Source organism: Thunnus thynnus, chromosome 18 (assembly GCF_963924715.1).
Source record: "Thunnus thynnus chromosome 18, fThuThy2.1, whole genome shotgun sequence".
Taxonomy (NCBI): domain Eukaryota; kingdom Metazoa; phylum Chordata; class Actinopteri; order Scombriformes; family Scombridae; genus Thunnus; species Thunnus thynnus.
The window spans coordinates 8,223,636-8,240,957 of NC_089534.1; the positions used below are offsets into that span (position 1 = coordinate 8,223,636).

Here is a 17,322-nt window from a genome sequence, read left to right on the forward strand (position 1 = left end):
TAGCTACAAATAAATGATGGCTATATTGAAATCTGACATATATGTGTGTGTCTTTGTGTGTGTGCCTCTACATATATAAATGCCATGTTCACAGATTTGCTACCATGCAGGTTGAAGATGCAGAAAGAGGCAGCACTCTGTCAGCTGAGTGACAAACACAGCAGATTGCTTCTGGGTGAAGTCAGGCTGCCTTTGTTCTTCTCGATAACTGACAGAAAAAATGTGATGAATGGCACGTTTTGCTGATACGCAGGAGCTGCTGCTCATGTGGGTCGGCAAGGTCCAAAGAGTGAACTGTTTATCACACTGAGCTACACATAATCTTGACTTATAAAAGGTCTGGAGATGTATTTTATATTTTTGTTATTGTCAGCAAATCTAAATAATTTCCTATAACAGGAGTAGATTGTATATTTGCCGGGGACTATTTTCAGCCAGATATGGTGAGCTAGTGAATATTTACAGCAGTGGGGCAGTGTATGTGGGATTGACACAAAATAAACGACAGTGTCCATGTTCATCATAATGAAGGAATATGTCAGACAGAGCTAGTGTGGCTCGTTGATGTGTTTTTAATAGTTTTTGGACAATGGCTGAGCTCAATGGCACAGACCGATGAGAACGTCAGGCTTTGGCCACACAGACTTACAATACTTGTTAGTGGGTTAAATTTGCTGTTAGTTTGGGTCTTTTCATGGGATTTGTTGACAATAAGAAAAATACTGAATATCATCAGACTTATCCTTTAAAACCTTGGTGATGAAACATGTATCTGTGGAAGAATACGTACTTTACAGCAGCTCCTTAAATATATTTAATACATTTTCAACCTCATACTGTAAAGCTGAAAAAGGAAAAAGGACAACCCTTATTATGATTTGAGATACAGTGATGATACAGCAAAGTACCACACACAGCAGGGCACCCATAAGCCAAATAAATGTCCTCAAGGTCATTAGGACTGGAATACATTTGTCTAATATATGCAAGCTGTTTAATTTTCTTCAAGTTACTCTGCTTATTTGGGAAAGCAAAAGAATCAATGGTTACCACGGTGGCTGGATTTATTCTGAGGGGAGCAAAAATGAGCTGCTGGGCCTCTGTTAACCTCCTATTCCCATCTGTGCAGTGTATACAGTTTTATATGCTGGAATATACATGCATGCATCATTTAGGAATATGCACAATGAAAGTACAGTATCAACTGTAATAATAAAGGTTTTAAAACTGGATTTTGACATAAGGACCCTTGCAAGGTCAGCCCTCACAATCAGGATTATACGGGCATATTCCTAAACAAATTATAATTGATTAACTTACCACAAATTGATTGCACCACAGTGAGTATGGGTCTTTGCAAGGCCCCTTTGGGGGTCTGTGGACCCAAGCCAGTTGCACACTTTGCCTGATTGGTAATCCAGACTTGGTTACTGCAGGTGCTGAAGTATGATTAGTCATGCTGGTGGCAAACGTCTTTGACCAGTTGGATTGCTTTGATTTAAAATGATAGTTCCCATAAAATTCCCATTGATGCTGGATGTGAGACCAACTTTATGAACAGTGACAGTGCATAGTGTGACAGTGCATAGACTGATTTTGCAGAAAGACGCAGTTACATTGCAACAACTCAAATATCTTGTGAGAATTTGTGGGGTTAAATGGTGAGAGCTTCAAACCAAGATAACCTTGCATAAAGCACTAGACATGTATGAATGTATGTAAAACTAATGTGATCATGAATAATGCATATACAGTCTATATCTGTCTTGCCTGTAGTTGCATAAACATACACCAGCAACATTTCAAAACATCCGTGCAGCTGCCCAATATAACAAAGACTTTTTTTGAAGTCTCTCTCTCTCTCTTTGACAGATATCTATTAAAAGCTGCTGCTGACGTCAGAGGTGTCCGCCATCTTTGAGAGCTGCACTGCTTCCCCCCCACCCCCCACCCCCTCCCATTCAAGAAGAAGTGAAGAGGACTCAGCCGACGCACAGTGCCTTTGCAGCATCCCAGTTATATACAGAGACAGGCTGGTATCGGTTAGCTCGTGAAATACACAGATATTTCCTCCCTTACTGACTGCGGGGCACCGACAACAGGCTCAGGTAAGAGAGAAGACACTTTCTATTAGATTTACAATTCATGTTTTGTTTTTGTCTTTTTTTAAAAAATGGGATGCCTTTTGCGCATTGAAGCAGCAGATGTTTGTTATTTGTGAAACGTGCTCTGTGGATGTCTGCTTGTATCCCGCAATGCCAGCCTGAATGATGGTGATGCTTTTGGGTTTCATCTTGTTTGGGAATATATATCGCGGATAATTTGCAGCCCCTGTTAGAGGAAAGAGGAGGGTGAAGGATGGAAGGGGGGAAAAGAAGGCAGTGAAGGCAATGCGTGACCTCCTGGGTGATAAATCTCAAACGCGCAGTGGATTGCTGAGAGGATGGATGCAGTGCGCTATAATGCGTATATTGAATGTGGGCGTTTTCAGTGTTTCAGCACCTTGGACAGCACCAGAGCCTCGAAGCTTTCACCTACGTGAAGGAAAACACACCGAGGAGGCGAAATACATGTATCAGCATGTCGATTATGTGTCCAAACACCGCATTGTTAAGGGGTGCACGGTCTGTGCCACGCAGTCCTCCCAGCCATTTTTTTTTTTTTTTTTTAGAGGGAATTGTTTTCTTCACAATCAATGTCGCGGCTGACTGAGAGAATCATCTCCCACCTCAAAGCTGAGAGGCAGCAGGTAGACTGCTGATGTCGCAGCAAGATGGTGAATCATGAATCAATCTGTCGCACTCTTGTCAGACAGTTAAAAAAAAAAAAAAACAGCATCCCCGCTGACAGAGAGGGGTACATTCAGGGTGAATGCGGTGGATCTGGTGTGATTGAGAGAATGTCATTTAATAGTAAACTGCGCCATGGTGAAGTCGGTGGGAGGAGGGTAGCAGATATAAACAGGAGGGAGGAGGGATCCAGCTACAGGAACACGTCGCTTCCTTTTCTTTCTTTCTTTCTTTCTTTTTTTTTTTAACGCAATGTCTTTGCATCACACGCGGCAAGATGACTGTGACCCAGGCTTGAGGGGGACTTGAAAATATCCTTTACGAGGGGTTTCAGGCGAGAAAGTGGGGAGACGAGCGCCGAGGAGGACCGCGGTGAAACCCGCACTATGACACCAAATTCCCCCTCCTCCTCCTCCTCCTCTTCCTCCTCCTCCTCCTCGTCTTTCTCCCCCCTCAGTATCCCATACATCCATCCAGCAAGCCGTCTCCGTGGCGACGCACATCACTGTCAAAGAGCTGTCTGTCAACCTCGCATGGCGCACAATGTGCTAAATTGGTACCGGAGCACTCCACATGCGCAAATGCTAAACCTACCAGCTTGGATTGCTGCATAATATGATGCAGATAAAACACTTCATACACACTATATATTAGAAAATCATTATCTGTGTTACCTCAAATGACTTGCAAATTTAAGAAAAAACAATACCTGTCTGTAATCAGTAATTTCTCCAATCTGACCCTAGAAATTCACTCGATATCTGCAGGTATATGGAAGTTTGGGTGGCAAATAATAATCGGTGTCTAGGTTTTCAATGGTGAATTGACGCCCCTGTGCTGCCTACTGCCTGTCACGCACGGCGCACATTACCGTGCCTGCTACCAGGAGGAACCCGAGCCTCGTGATGCAGAAATCCGTTGCTCAAAAAACACTGACAGAGGAGACAGTTATTGTTGGGTTTGACAATGCGGCACATCAGATTTGGAAGTCGTGTTGATCTCTGGCGCACTTGGAATTATTGTAAATGACCACATGGGGCTGCAGGCTGGCTGGCTGATGCTTACTGACAGATGCTGTCACTTGAGGGTTGATTGAGTGTTTGCCACATCACTGGAAGTCATGCAGTTGACACTATGTCATGAGGATCATTGACCAAAATATAGTATGTTACTTATAATTATTTTATGATAACCTGTATTGTAAGGATAGAAGCAAACACATATGAGCTTATATCTAAAGGAAGAATACAAGTTTTGGACTCAGCTTTGTATTCATAACAATGGCAGATTATAGCCTACACTATATGGAGAGCACAGAAAAGCCCCTAAGGATGCTCTGGTTACCATGACCGCTATACCATATCACGTTATGCGGCTTGCACTGTTTGGACTGCAGAGAAGGAGAGAAACAGGGAGGGGGTGGTGGGAGAGGGGGGGTGGGGGGGGAGTGTGGGTGTCAGGCCTACTGCACACACTGTGGAGAGAGCTGCTATCTGGATAAATGGTGACTCACAACACCATCACCAGCCACTGATTGTTTCTCAGAAACACCCTGGCAGTTTTACGCTCACTTATTGTACTGTTCTGAAACGGAGCCAAAGCCGATGTGATCGATGCTGGTGAACATCGAGCCGGCTGGATGGCTGCGCATTGCGTGTTTTGGTGCAGGTCTTATTTGTTTCCCCTTTCTAGAAGCTCCTCTCTGATTCAGACTCTCAGCGTGGAGCTTCAAGTGATGATCAAGCCCCAGTTATGCAATAAGACAGAGAAATGGGAGACCAGCATCGTTTTTTTATGGTTTGAATTTTAAAAAAAGCCAAAGAAAAAACACATCAGAGAGGTGATTCCTTGAAAGGTCTTTAACAGGCCCAACACAAACATTCACCCATGAATTAGCAGCTATACATGTTAACCTCATACCATAGACATGAACCCTCTCACACTGGTCTTCAGTGAAATGAGACATATTTGAGAATCTTATTAAGGCTGTTTCACACTAAGCAGTCATGTGCAAAAATAGGTGTTTTTTTTTTCCCCCACATGGCAGGGGGAGTGAACGTCATGTTTCATTCATGACTGACAACGCAGCAGCAAGGCCAGGTGCAGAATCACAAGAAGCAGCTTACAGTACATTTGGGTCTGAGTTCAACTTGCAGCTGGAGATGCAAAATGACTGTATCTCTGGAAGTGAAAAGTATTCATAGTTCTTTGCTCAAGGGCATTGTTAAAAAATGCCCTTGAGCAAAGAACTAGACCACTGTCTGCTCCCTCCTTTCTAAAGTGTTCTGGTTGGGAATGTGAACTAAAAGCTGAACTGCTGCGGTTGTTTCTTGCTGTCAGAGTGCAGTTCAGGTTTTAGCTGCGTGACAAACAAAATCATCTTCATGGATTCAGCGGAGCTTGTTCTGTTGCTGTCGCATTAATAACTCTGAGATGTCCCGAATGATACCCTGTGGTGGTCAAGTATGCTGTGCTTTCTCTCTCTCTCGTCATCTTTTTTTTTTTTTTTTTTCGGAGTAGTGAAGCCTATTCTGGGTCCACAGTCTACAGCCAGAGGAGACATGGCTGTTGTCTGGGATTACCACGGGTTATTATGATTATGATTGTGAGGTTATTTTATGACTTTTGCTGGACGGTCAGCATGTCACAAGTCTCCCAGGTGGCTTAACCCTTAAGAAAGATGTTTTTTAGCCGCATACTCTTTATAAGCAACATACAATAATATGATTAAAAGGTTAAAGGGGCATTTTAAATGGTGCGCAAAACTGTAAAACAGATGACAGAAACATGCAGAGATAAATCTACTGACTACTAAGGACTAATGAAGTTAACAGAACACTGCTTTTCTCAATAGTCATAGTCAATAGTTAAAGATTTAGGGAAATGAGCTTTAGAGTTAGAGAGTTAGATGAAAGGTTTGATACCACTCTTACAGGCATGATTGATATCAATCTTCTCATATAAGCAAGAAAGGGAATAAACGTATTTCTCAAGATGTCAAACTTTTCCTTTAAAAGAAACAGGACTTAGAAGAGTTATTTGCAGAAAAAAATGTCGTTTTCTTACAAGTGAGTGTGACCTATATGAGAGCGATAGCTAAGTGGCAGCAAAAATGGCAAGTAAGGTTGAAAGGTAGGGTTGAGGTGTCGTTGTGTCCAGTCAGCCCCCGCGGGACAGGCTCTCACTTTCTCCGAGACACGTAAACAAAAACAGAGAAACAAAATGCACGGTGAGAGAATGCAGCAGCACATTTCTTCCCTCATCAAACCACATCATGTATAATTTTTTACATTCTCTTTTTCTGCGACACTTATATGTTAGCTTACTGTTTTAAGAGTAAGCTCACGAACCACTTCAGCTAATTATCGTGTACAGTAGAGACATAGTTCCAGGTTTTTATCTTTGTTCAGCATTTGAGATGTTGCCTTATAAAAACCAACCAGGTTGATACAACTGTCTCATTGCATTATGTTGAGTAGTTGGAGGTAAGTTGCAGAAATGAGCAACATAATTGTCAAAAAATCCTTTCAGAGCTTGCACCAAAGTCTCTAAATTTAGCTTTATTTACCTTAGTTTTACCCCAACTGCAAGTGATATGACAGCCACCAAAAAGTTAATATTATCTCCCAAATGATGCTCTTGCTTTTGAAGCATTTCTGGAAAGGAAAATCAAAAAAAATCCACCATCATTTTTTCCCCTTTAAAGCCACATTTATGAGACAGTTATCTGTGAGGCTGATCCACTGCGCTGTCAGGCACTGTCATCTTTCTGCCATCTGTCCCCGCTCCAGCTCTAACAGGGTTAGATTATTATTCTTTTGATTAATGAAAGGAATTTAAGGGGAGAAAATGAAAGCGATTAGAAGGAGAAGGAGTGGGAGAAGGGAGTGAGTCGGAGAGAGACAGAAAATAGAAACATGGAGAATAGAACTATGAGTGAGAGAAAATGGCAAAGTGAATGATCATATTATGAAATAGTATGAATGCTGTCTATTTGAGAAAACGGCATAAATGTCTCAAATAGAGATGGTTGTATCTAGAATATATGTACTATATATTGAAGACAAATACCAGATCCCAACCAGAAATCAGAAGTACCTTTATGTCTGAAGAATAAACTGTAGGTCTCAGTGTACACACTTGTATATGTGTGTGTGTATGGTGCAGACAGCTTCAGTTTCATATTGATCTGTAGCTTCCAACATATCATTTTCACCACAGAAATAGACACGACTTTAGAAGTATTGTATTGTAAACCATCTTGACACAACTAAAGCTTCCATTTCCAGAATCAAAGCATGTATAGACATCTTATCCCTGCATCAGTGAAGCATAAAGTCACCAATTAATCTGCTTGGGTCAACATGAATACGCCCTCCGCTCTCTAGATTACATGGCATTGTGTGCTCAGGTGCAGGGATAATACGACTGAGGACATATCAGTCTTCTGCAAACACTGTGCGGAGCGTGGAGACGGGTTTTCATTGAAGGATCAGTAAAGGGTTATGTGGTTGTTTTTTGGTGATATTGTTGCTGTAGGTCCGTCGGTTGGGTTGGGTAATTTATGATGCTGCAGTGCAGCTGACCGGGGTTGTCGGTGCAGGTTAGCCTCTGCAATGCTTTTACATAAACCTTAAACAGCAGGATATCTGCAGGATAGATGGTATTTATAGGATCTGTGATTGATTATTTCATGGGATATGAGATTTGTCTTATTTTAACGTCAATATATGTATGTACTATTACTGCATCATAAAGACTGCATCTATTATAGGGCATAATGGCATGCATGGTGTGATGTATTATGTATTCTCCATCTGGTGTGAGTTTGTAATGAATCTGGTAGCTACACAGTCACTGCACAACATCTCAAACCCTTCAGTTTTTACCAAACATTTGATCAGATTTTTGTTGTACTTGTCGTAATCATTCCATAACATGTTGGCATTAATGCCTACAATGTATAACATGTCTTACAATGCCATGTGAGCAATGCAGAGTATCAGTGTTATCAATTATTGATTATTTTAGATTGACCGGCACTGGAGGTCAACATTGCCCCCTGCAGCATTTATAGCAGGCTATTCAAATATGACAGTATTCACTTGATTTCACTTATCATTCACTGTAGTTACTAAATCATTTAAGTCATTTAAAGCAAAAAGGCCCAAATTTCACTGATTTAAATTTCTTAAATGTGAATATTTGCTGTTTCTTTTATAATATTAAGATGAATATCTTTCCGTTTTGGATCGCTGTTTGGAGATGTCACCTTGGACTATTTTCTGACATTTTATAGACCAAACAAATGAATTAGTAATGCAAATAATCATTAGTTCAAGCCCTTTATATGTTTGATGCATATACATAACATGTTTATTGAACATATCAGATAAACATAAGTTTTAAGTTTTAAGAAGGCAGCAGAGGTGTCATTTGATATTTTTATGATAGTGTATTCTGTCAGAAGGTATTTTTCATCCTCTGGGTGCACCTAATTGCTTTTTAATGTCTTTGTTTTTACGACTTCTCAAATATTTAATAGGGCCTTACATGACTCTGAAGTGGCCTGCCTACTAAGGCTCATGACCATGAATGAAGCAGAGACTCGTATTAAAGCGCTGAACGTATCCAGCTGGACTCTGAAATAAATGTCTGGGGATCACTGATTGGAATTCTTCCCTTTAGTCACCGGATGGAAATGCGCTATAATCCTATGTCGTTAAAAAACTGTGACCAAAAGGGTAATGAAAGTCATCAATATTGATTAGTGCATAACACAGTGTGATGGTCTGTTACTGGAGCATCACTAAAACTTCAGAAATTCTGTGTATGCAATCTGCTGCTGGCTTGAACGTTTCCTGCCTGGGATTCCATCAAACATGCAGATATAAAAAGGACATCTGCTGCATTTTTCACCCGGAGAGCCTTTGCATCTCTCTGCCCTGACGTTTATTACGTCGTAAAACACGAGAGGTTGTGCTTCTAATTCAAAACAGGCTGCAGAAGCCTGTACAGAAATTGCTTTGGTGATTGTTGGTCATATGTTCATCTGCCCCGTCGCTCTCTAAACCGCCCCCCTCCCCTCCCCCCAACACCCCATCTGAACACTTCCCACTTCTTCTCCTTTCAGCTTTACTGCCAACAACAGCCCCTGAGCACCCCTCCCTGTCATGTTTTGCTTGTCAAATGTCATATCTCCACGGCCCTCTAGCAGCCAAAACGTCATCTGTAATAGCCGCACGGTAATGAATGTGGCCCCGGGTGCTCCCGTGGGCGAGCAAATGTTGCAGCCAGAACCCCTTTTACCCGGGGAGACCACAGAGGTGACTGTAAGCACGACGCTGAAGGGCGTTGGCGAAGCTCATGTTTGGTGTAATATGCTTTGCATACTGAATTATGGCGTTAATATAGCATATTTTTCTCCTAGCTTAGAATAAACTCCTCAGTCTGTACCACTGAGATGTTCTTGTCTAGTCTACCCGTCTATTGTTCCTGCTGCTGCTGCTGCACTCGCCACTTGTTCCCAAGGAGCAGTGAGCTGGCTGATAAGGAGCCATGCAGCTAAGCATCAATGAGGAGAAGGATGGAAGGGGGGGGGGGAGTAAGCCTTAAAACACAAGGCAGGCTTGCCCTTTGCTTACCCTCAGTCTATCTGATCTCTATTAGCAAATGCAGCCGCAACGCCACCTTGACGAGACAATAAATAGGATGATGGAACTGTTTTTACGTCGGTGCTGTATGATAATGGATGAATTGACAGTTTTTACATTGACATACACGCAGGTCATCTCGTGGCTATCCTTCAAGCTGTTTACAGCGAGTAGCCACTCTGGAAGAATAGAGTGTATGAGAGTAGGTGTGTGACTGGAATACTAAGTGAGTAACCTGACATCAGCATCTCGCTTTCTGTAATTTTGCCCTCGACACTTCCAGAAAGCTGTAAACTGTTCTGGCATCCCAGAACCACACTCGCTATCCATAATGATGAGAAACTAAAAAAAGACTACGGACATACATGGCCTGCAACAGTTCATCTTAGAAAAATGCGGTGGGCATGTATGGAATATGTCTCGTAGGATTTATTTATGTGTTGTATAACAAGCCTTGTAGGATACTTTGACCAGATTGTGTTTGAGTGTTTGTATTTCTGTACATTGAAATGCAGTATGTGGGGTCTTCATCTACCCAGTGGTTGTGGTTTTTATGGTGATCACAGAACATGGTACAACAAGCAATTTATTCATACATTCCTCTATATTATAAAGCTGTCTCCCAGTGCGTCTACTACCCCTGTGTTGCTTGACAAACTGCTTTGGTATTTCTTCTCATTTCCCACTGAATCCTCAAAAACAGACAAAACCTCACTAGTAAAACATGTTTCAGGAAAAGGTTGTTGTCCTCGGCAACATGCTGTTGTCCTGCCATAGGCAGCCTCACAGCAAGGACTGATGAGTTAATGCTTAATACTGCAGCATTTAGCATAATTTCTAGACAGTATATTTTAAAAATGGATATAGGTCTGTATGCAGATTTGTTTTTGATGTGTAACATGACTTGATATGCCTGCTGGAATTTTTTTTTTATCAGTGGTGGAGTTTTGAAGCACTGTTTTTCCCAACCTTGTGTTACTTGTAGAGTTGCGACTAATAATTGTTTTCTTTATCGAATAATCTCATAATATGGTCCATAAAATGTAATAAAATAGTAGCAAATAGTAGAAAATGCCCGTCACAATTGCCCAGAGCCCAAGTTGACATATTCTAATTGCTTGCTTTGTCTGACCAGTGATCCAAAACCCCAAAATATTCAGTTTAATATCATAGAAGTCCAAGAGAAACAGCAAAAACCTCACATTTGAGAAGCAGGAACAAGTGTATTTTTGACTTTTTTCTTGCCTTAAATGACTTAAACAATTACTAAATTATTAAGATTGTTGCCAATTAATTTCCAGATGACCAAACAAATCAATTGAATGAATAATTGTTTAACTTTGTAATTCAAATGTCTAATGACCCCTAGAGGCTCCTCTCAGGGCCACAGTGGAGAAGAAAAGCTGCAGAAAGTCACCTGCCTCAGTGAAGCTGGAGCTTTTGAAGTGTTACCCTGCACTGTTACGTGCCTCCACCTCCTGGTCTTTAGCCATGTGTTTCTGAGATCTGGATGCTCACAGTGGGGCCAGATGAATAAGTGATGGGGTCTTGGACTTCTCAGGTCAATAATGCATGGCATTCTTTCTAGAGCGGGCCACTGGGATGTTGCTCTAACACTTAATGCTAGCTCTTCTGAGGAGAGAGAGCTCCAGCTGTAGTGACACTTGGGCTTGTTGTGTAATGTTACATCACTGTTGTTATTATTCAGGCTCGCTGCGGTTCCTGGTAGAGTAGTGTCATCTCATTGTCATGGTAATAATGTGTTGAAACGTCACCAGAGAGTTGGGAAAAAGAGGCATTTCAGGGTACTACTGTATATTATTGTTCTTTTGAGCCCTAAAAATGGCTGCCATAATTTTTATAGCATTATATATCTTTTTACATCATGGATGTCATCTGTAGCCAAATGACAACTCAACTAATTTTAAAGGAAACACCCACATGATCCATTTGAGTTCAGTGCTTTTGTCACTGCAGTCTTCTGTAAGGAGCGATAACAGCCAACGGAAGACCTTCGCAATTAAGTCGTTTTATGTGACAAAATTTATTTTCCCAAGGGTAATTCACATCAATCTCTCATCTGTTACTGTGCTAACTGGAGCCAGGTGGCTACTTTTAAACTACCAGAACTTTAAATTCAGTTATCGTAGTGTAAATGCAGCATTAAATTTGCTCTGAATATTTCTCTCTTTTTGAGTTTTGGCAGCAGAGCAGAAACAATGAAAACATGCAAAAAAAAATAAAAAATCAGACGCTATTTCATCTCATCTCTGTTAGCCTGAGAGATATTCTTAAAATCACCCAAATGTATTCATCCCACCTGAGAGATGGAGTGTATTTAATGTGTTTCAGCTCTTCATGTCCTCCGTCATTCGAAAAGATGGAGAGAAAGTGTGTGGTGTTGGGACAGAGACGGAGAGAGTCTGAAACTGAAACTGGAAAGCAAACAAAATGGCAGCCAACACACACACACACACACACACGCACACACATAGTGAGAAGAGAGAGACACACTCATCCAACTCTGTGTGCATGAAACAGTGAAAAACAGTGATCTATTGTCTCTCTTTGCCACAAACCACAACAAAGCTCCATCTATACCCTCACAACAATATTCTATCTCATATTCTTTGTCTATTTTTGTCTGACCTGTCTGTCTCGGTCACACAAGGCGGCGATAAAATAGGCCAGTAAAGCTCTGTTTTGTAGCAATAATAGCTCAAAATTCATAAAAATTTGCCTCAGTTTTCTGCATCATAAAAATAAGAATTAGCAGTAATTTTCTGCTTCGTGTAGCAGATTTACTGACAGAACCCAACTTATACTCAGCACAGATAACATATTACACTATAATACAGTGTTTGGTACCTTACTGATACACTACATGTCCAATCAAATGAATTTGACGAATGAAGGTTTAATCCAGTTGGTTTACTTTAATGCATCTAAGCTTGTGTGAGCTCTTTTTTGAGCTTCAACCAGATTCACTTAATACAGAGAAAAAAATACAGACAGATAAGCAGCAAGAGAGGAAAAATGGAAAGAGGGGAGAGAGAGAGAGAGAGAGAAAATGAAGGACAGAGGGGAGGAAAGATAGTAACAGCGACAGGAGAAAAAGAAATGAGAAAGTGTTGAGGTGGAGCAGCTGGTAATCTTCTCCAGGTAGAATGTGATTGGACAGGGTATGAAATATGCCGTCCTCCGGGGTTGGATGTGTGGGGAATGGAAATAAGGGCATCTTCATATCTTTGTTGTTTTTTCCCTCCATGGTGATCATACTGTAGTGTCGCTCCTGAGGTAGTAAACACGGTGATGGATGGATGGATGGTCAGCCAGATACATTATATGGATTTTCCATTAAACATTCATGGAAGTTATTTTGTGCTACAAAAAGTGTAGTACAGTATATAAATACAGGTGTTAGCCATGTTTTATTGCTCAGCCAATTATTCAAAATACTGTTGATGAATGTGCGGTGTTAGGCCTTACTCCAATAATTGCCTGTGAAAGCCTGTGATAACTGCCACAAAGTCATAAATCACGTTTTACAGCACCTTTTCTACTGCTATAAATTAAATCATGTTGCTAATCAGTAAACCTCACCCTGCTACAACCCCTGGGGCAACATGGATGTAATAAAGTGTGTGTGTGTGTGCATGCATAGACAATACTTGGACAGGTTTGTGTGTTTAGTGCACCGTTTGCCTAGCTGTGTCATTTTAATAACTGTGAGCATGATTTCTTCTCCCCATTCGAGCCTTTAAGTTCCAGTTCTTTATTGCCTCCCTGTAGGATCAGGGTCAGAAGGTCACGGTATAACACATGATGACAACAGGACAGGAAGATGACAGCCTGTCAACACAAAGACGCACAAATGAGATAGAAATGATAGTTGTTGATTCTCTACATATTTCCTTTCAATACTGTGTGTGTGTGTGTGTGTGTGCGTGCATGTTAGTATATTTACTGCATATGGAACAAGGTCATTTTGAGCCACCAGATGTTCGTTGTTAATTAGATTCAATCAGTATCTATAGCATTCACCACAATGACTGCACTGTCGCTTGGATTGTACCTCATTTGGACAAAAGTCTAATGAATACATATAAATGTACATTAATTAATTTAAGTGACAGTCACAAGTAATTAAATTTCATAAGCGAGGCAATACTGTAGTAGAGGCAGTTTCTAATTACCACATGACATTATTATGATTATAAAAACTTGAATCTTTTGCAGCTGCTAAAAACAAATCACTTCCGTTATATCGATTACTTGTGGAATTAGAGCAATGGGCATAAACTGTGAATGTCTGATTTATGTCTGCTTAATATCACAAATTTTATATTATGAGGACTGTTTTTCTGGTATAGTTATGATGACAATATGGAACATGCACATGACAGGGACTCACAACAGTGCAGATTTTCACTCAAACTGCTGACAGCCAAATATTTTTTTGTAATTAATTAAAAAAATGTAAAAGCTTGTCTCAGATGGGCAAGCCAACATGTAATCAGGTGGGAATGTCCAGACACATTTGTGTCATTTGAGAGGGAACAGTTCATGGATGACAGGGCAGCCTGTAACTCAAAGGTCATCATTTGATCCTTGTAATGTTATCTCTCTACGGCCATTTCATTCTGTCAGATTGTCTACCTGCTCAGTTACTGCAAGTTGCTCTGTGGACAAATGCTCGAAATGGCATTTTAGCTCTGCATGAGTACATGAACACGTTGTTACTCGTATTGCAGTAAAGGATCAGAATTGAACAACACCGTTAGTCTGGAGACAAAGTCAGAGCTGGTACCTCGTTTCTCACCTTTATGGCTGTTGATCGGCCAGAATTGATGAGTTCAATGAATGTCGATAAGATTTCTTGGTTTGTTTTGATAACAATAGATTGTGTATCGGAGATCTCCTGGGCAGCAAATTTACTAGATGAGAGAGCAATTCTTAGCATTATCCACGCAGCACAAGTTGCTGTACTGTAGATATCTGGAATTTAATGGGAAGAGTGGAGTAAAGGAAAAAAAACACTCAAAATTATGTCATTAAATATAATTTTTTGTTGAACTGTGTTGCTTTATTTGCATTTATTGATATCTTAAATACAAAATGAGCATCAATAGATATTAAACAAAGTCAGATTACCCATAAAAAGGGGCCAAATTTTAGAAATCTTATCTCATGGCTCCTTTGCCCCACAAAATAGTTAATGATAAACAAAAAAGCATGCTGTTTCCCTCAGCACATGGAACTTGCACAGGTATCATCACATGAACAAAGTACATAACTTTGGTCATTCACAAATGAAGGCTGTGAGATATGATTGAAAACTCATGGAAAAGTTAAGTAAATGAACCTTAAATTTTGAATATTTTCCAAAGATATATGTTCCCAAGGTTACGAATGAACCTCCGTGCTTAAAAACCAATGTGCTTCAAGCAAATTATGTAAAAATAATCAACAAGCTATATGAGATACTTCAGGAACAAGTTAACTGAATGTAATCTGTCACCCACCGTGTAATCTTGGCCTTTCTATCAGTGAGAACGTGTGCGCTGAGCCTACATGCGCTGGTGAACATTATCATAAATTTTCTACTTTAACTGTAATATAATCTGACCCCAAAACATGCGCACTGATTAATGCATTGATTATACAAGCATGTTATTACATAATGTCTGCTCCACCGTCTCATACTCCTGAAAACCTGATGATGAACTCGTTCCAGTGCCGAGACAGGCAGCGCTGGGGGGCAGCGAAGATGCAAAATGTGAAGCTTGTAATTGAGACGTAAAAGTAAAAGGTCAGTGCGGCCTGTTAAAACTTAATTGCCTGAATTTGGTTGCATAACGGGACAGGCAGGCGATGGCCTCTCTTCCTTCAGCGAGTCATTCTGAAGTGTGTTTTGAATCCGACTCGATTCAGACATTAAGCACTGCACTACACGGTCCACTTGGAGGTTTATATAAGCCAACATGGCCGCCGCTGTTGTGAAGAGGTGCACGAGAGTGAAAGGAGAGGAGAGAGGGAGAGAAATCAGAGTAGAGAGAGCTGGAATAAACATGATGTATGAAAAAAAGGACAGTTAATGTACTTTTACGATCTGCCGTAGTCTTTAAATGGATCATTTCTGATTCAATGTACAAATTGTATCCGCATCACAGTGGAAAGATCTTTGAGTATGTCAGCAGTTTTCTTACCAGAAGACCTTCAATTATGTAAACTGGCCTCTTTGATATAAAGGAGCCTGTACACAGAGCGGGTCTACATCATTATGATACAGCTGTTGATCTGAGGACGTCTACATGATTAAATGCATCCATGGAGATGAATGCAGATGGATACGTATACTGCCCAAGGAGGCTTTAATGATTCAGACCATGACGTGCTGTGATATTGCCGTGGCAGTAAAAAAAAATGGCTTCATATCCTGTGTATGTGCGCCGAGTGCATAGCCAGCAGATGTTGTTGTGAGCATTTCTGGACGCACAAGTGGGTGAAGCAAACACAGAAGGTTCAGCTGGACCTCTGAGACAGAATATCAACCAGACTGCTCGCTCAGTCACTAACATGAGACACGTCCAGGTGGGCGAAGCCGTCTGTCCAAGCTGATACACAGACTCTCACTCCTTACTCGACCAGTTCTTACCTGACATCTTGCTTTAGGATTTAGACTGTTTTGCCTTTGTATTAGTGATGATTGAGGATAATGATACTGTAGATTTCTTCATGTTAGTGTCATTTCTCAGTTTGCTTTTTGTAGCAAGAATGAGTGGCCTTATAAAGACGGTAGAGTTCTGTGTGTCTTCCATAATTTCTTTATGTAAATAGTCATTTATGAGTTAAGTACATTAGCGTTTCAAGTTCTGCAAGAAGTGACTGACACACTGTTGGTTTAGGTGTGTTGTTCGCCTATATTTATGAGCAATGTATATTCTATACTAGTAACCTTTATCAATGACAGAATTGGGGTTTTTTTAGGGTTGTCACCAGGCTAGAAACCTGTTCAAGCACACTTGGATCGCCTGTTTTGCAAATCAAGTTTGTACATTTGTTCCTTCAAATGTAGAACTATGTACCCCGAGTATCCAAAATTTACATTTAAACAAAACATGTCACATCATGCAATATAAAGAAAGTTTACATTTCCTCCTTTTTAATTACAGAATTTGTACTGTTCCCTTGAACCTGTTGTTAACTCTCATTCTTAGTAGTTTTCTTCTTGGTGGATGTTCTATTTAAACCCACTTTTACCTTTAGTTTAGGCTGAAGTTGTACCTGAAACTATGAGAAACTACTTATATATACATCTGAAGAGTGCTTATTATATGCCTGTTATGGTACATCTATGAAAATGAAGTGATGTGACACCAAATAAAATTTTGTATAAAACCTCCACTGACTAGGTCAGTCTAAAGCTGCATTAAGCAATGTTTGACCGTTAGGGGGCATAAAGACTCAACAGCGCTGTGAAGACAATTTGCTTATCAAGTTGTTAATAGTTATGCCATGACGCTACAAAAAAATGAGACAAACCTAGAGACTAAGACTAAAACCTTTGTGGAGCTGCAGTTTGGTGTTCATTCTCAGTGGGATTGGCACCACTAGTAATATTTCAGTCATTTTAATTCAGTGTTAATATAAAAAATATCTCTTAATGAAGCTTTATTTACACATATAGTCTTTTCAATTGCTTTAGACTATGCATAAAAAATATGTTGCTCCCTTTTTCAGCTGTCAGTGATTCATCATTATTCCCCCTGGGTAGCAAAGGCCATTATTTAAGTAGGATTAGCTGCTTAGCCAGAAAATGGTGGGAAAGAATTATATTTGATTTTTAAGAAGTTTAAATAATTTGTCATGTTAAACTT

At 40.4% G+C, this 17,322-nt stretch overlaps 1 protein-coding gene across 2 annotated transcripts in view; it reads left to right on the plus strand.

Moving 5' to 3' along the window:
• Positions 1 to 1,952: 1,952 nt before the first annotated feature.
• snap25a (synaptosome associated protein 25a) overlaps positions 1,953 to 17,322 on the plus strand; it is a 37,012-nt gene continuing 21,642 nt past the window's right edge. For both annotated transcript variants that reach the window (XM_067572511.1, XM_067572510.1), the window contains exon 1: positions 1,953 to 2,108. The gene's annotated coding sequence lies outside the window, so the exon portion shown is untranslated. The remainder of the gene's footprint in view (positions 2,109 to 17,322) is intronic.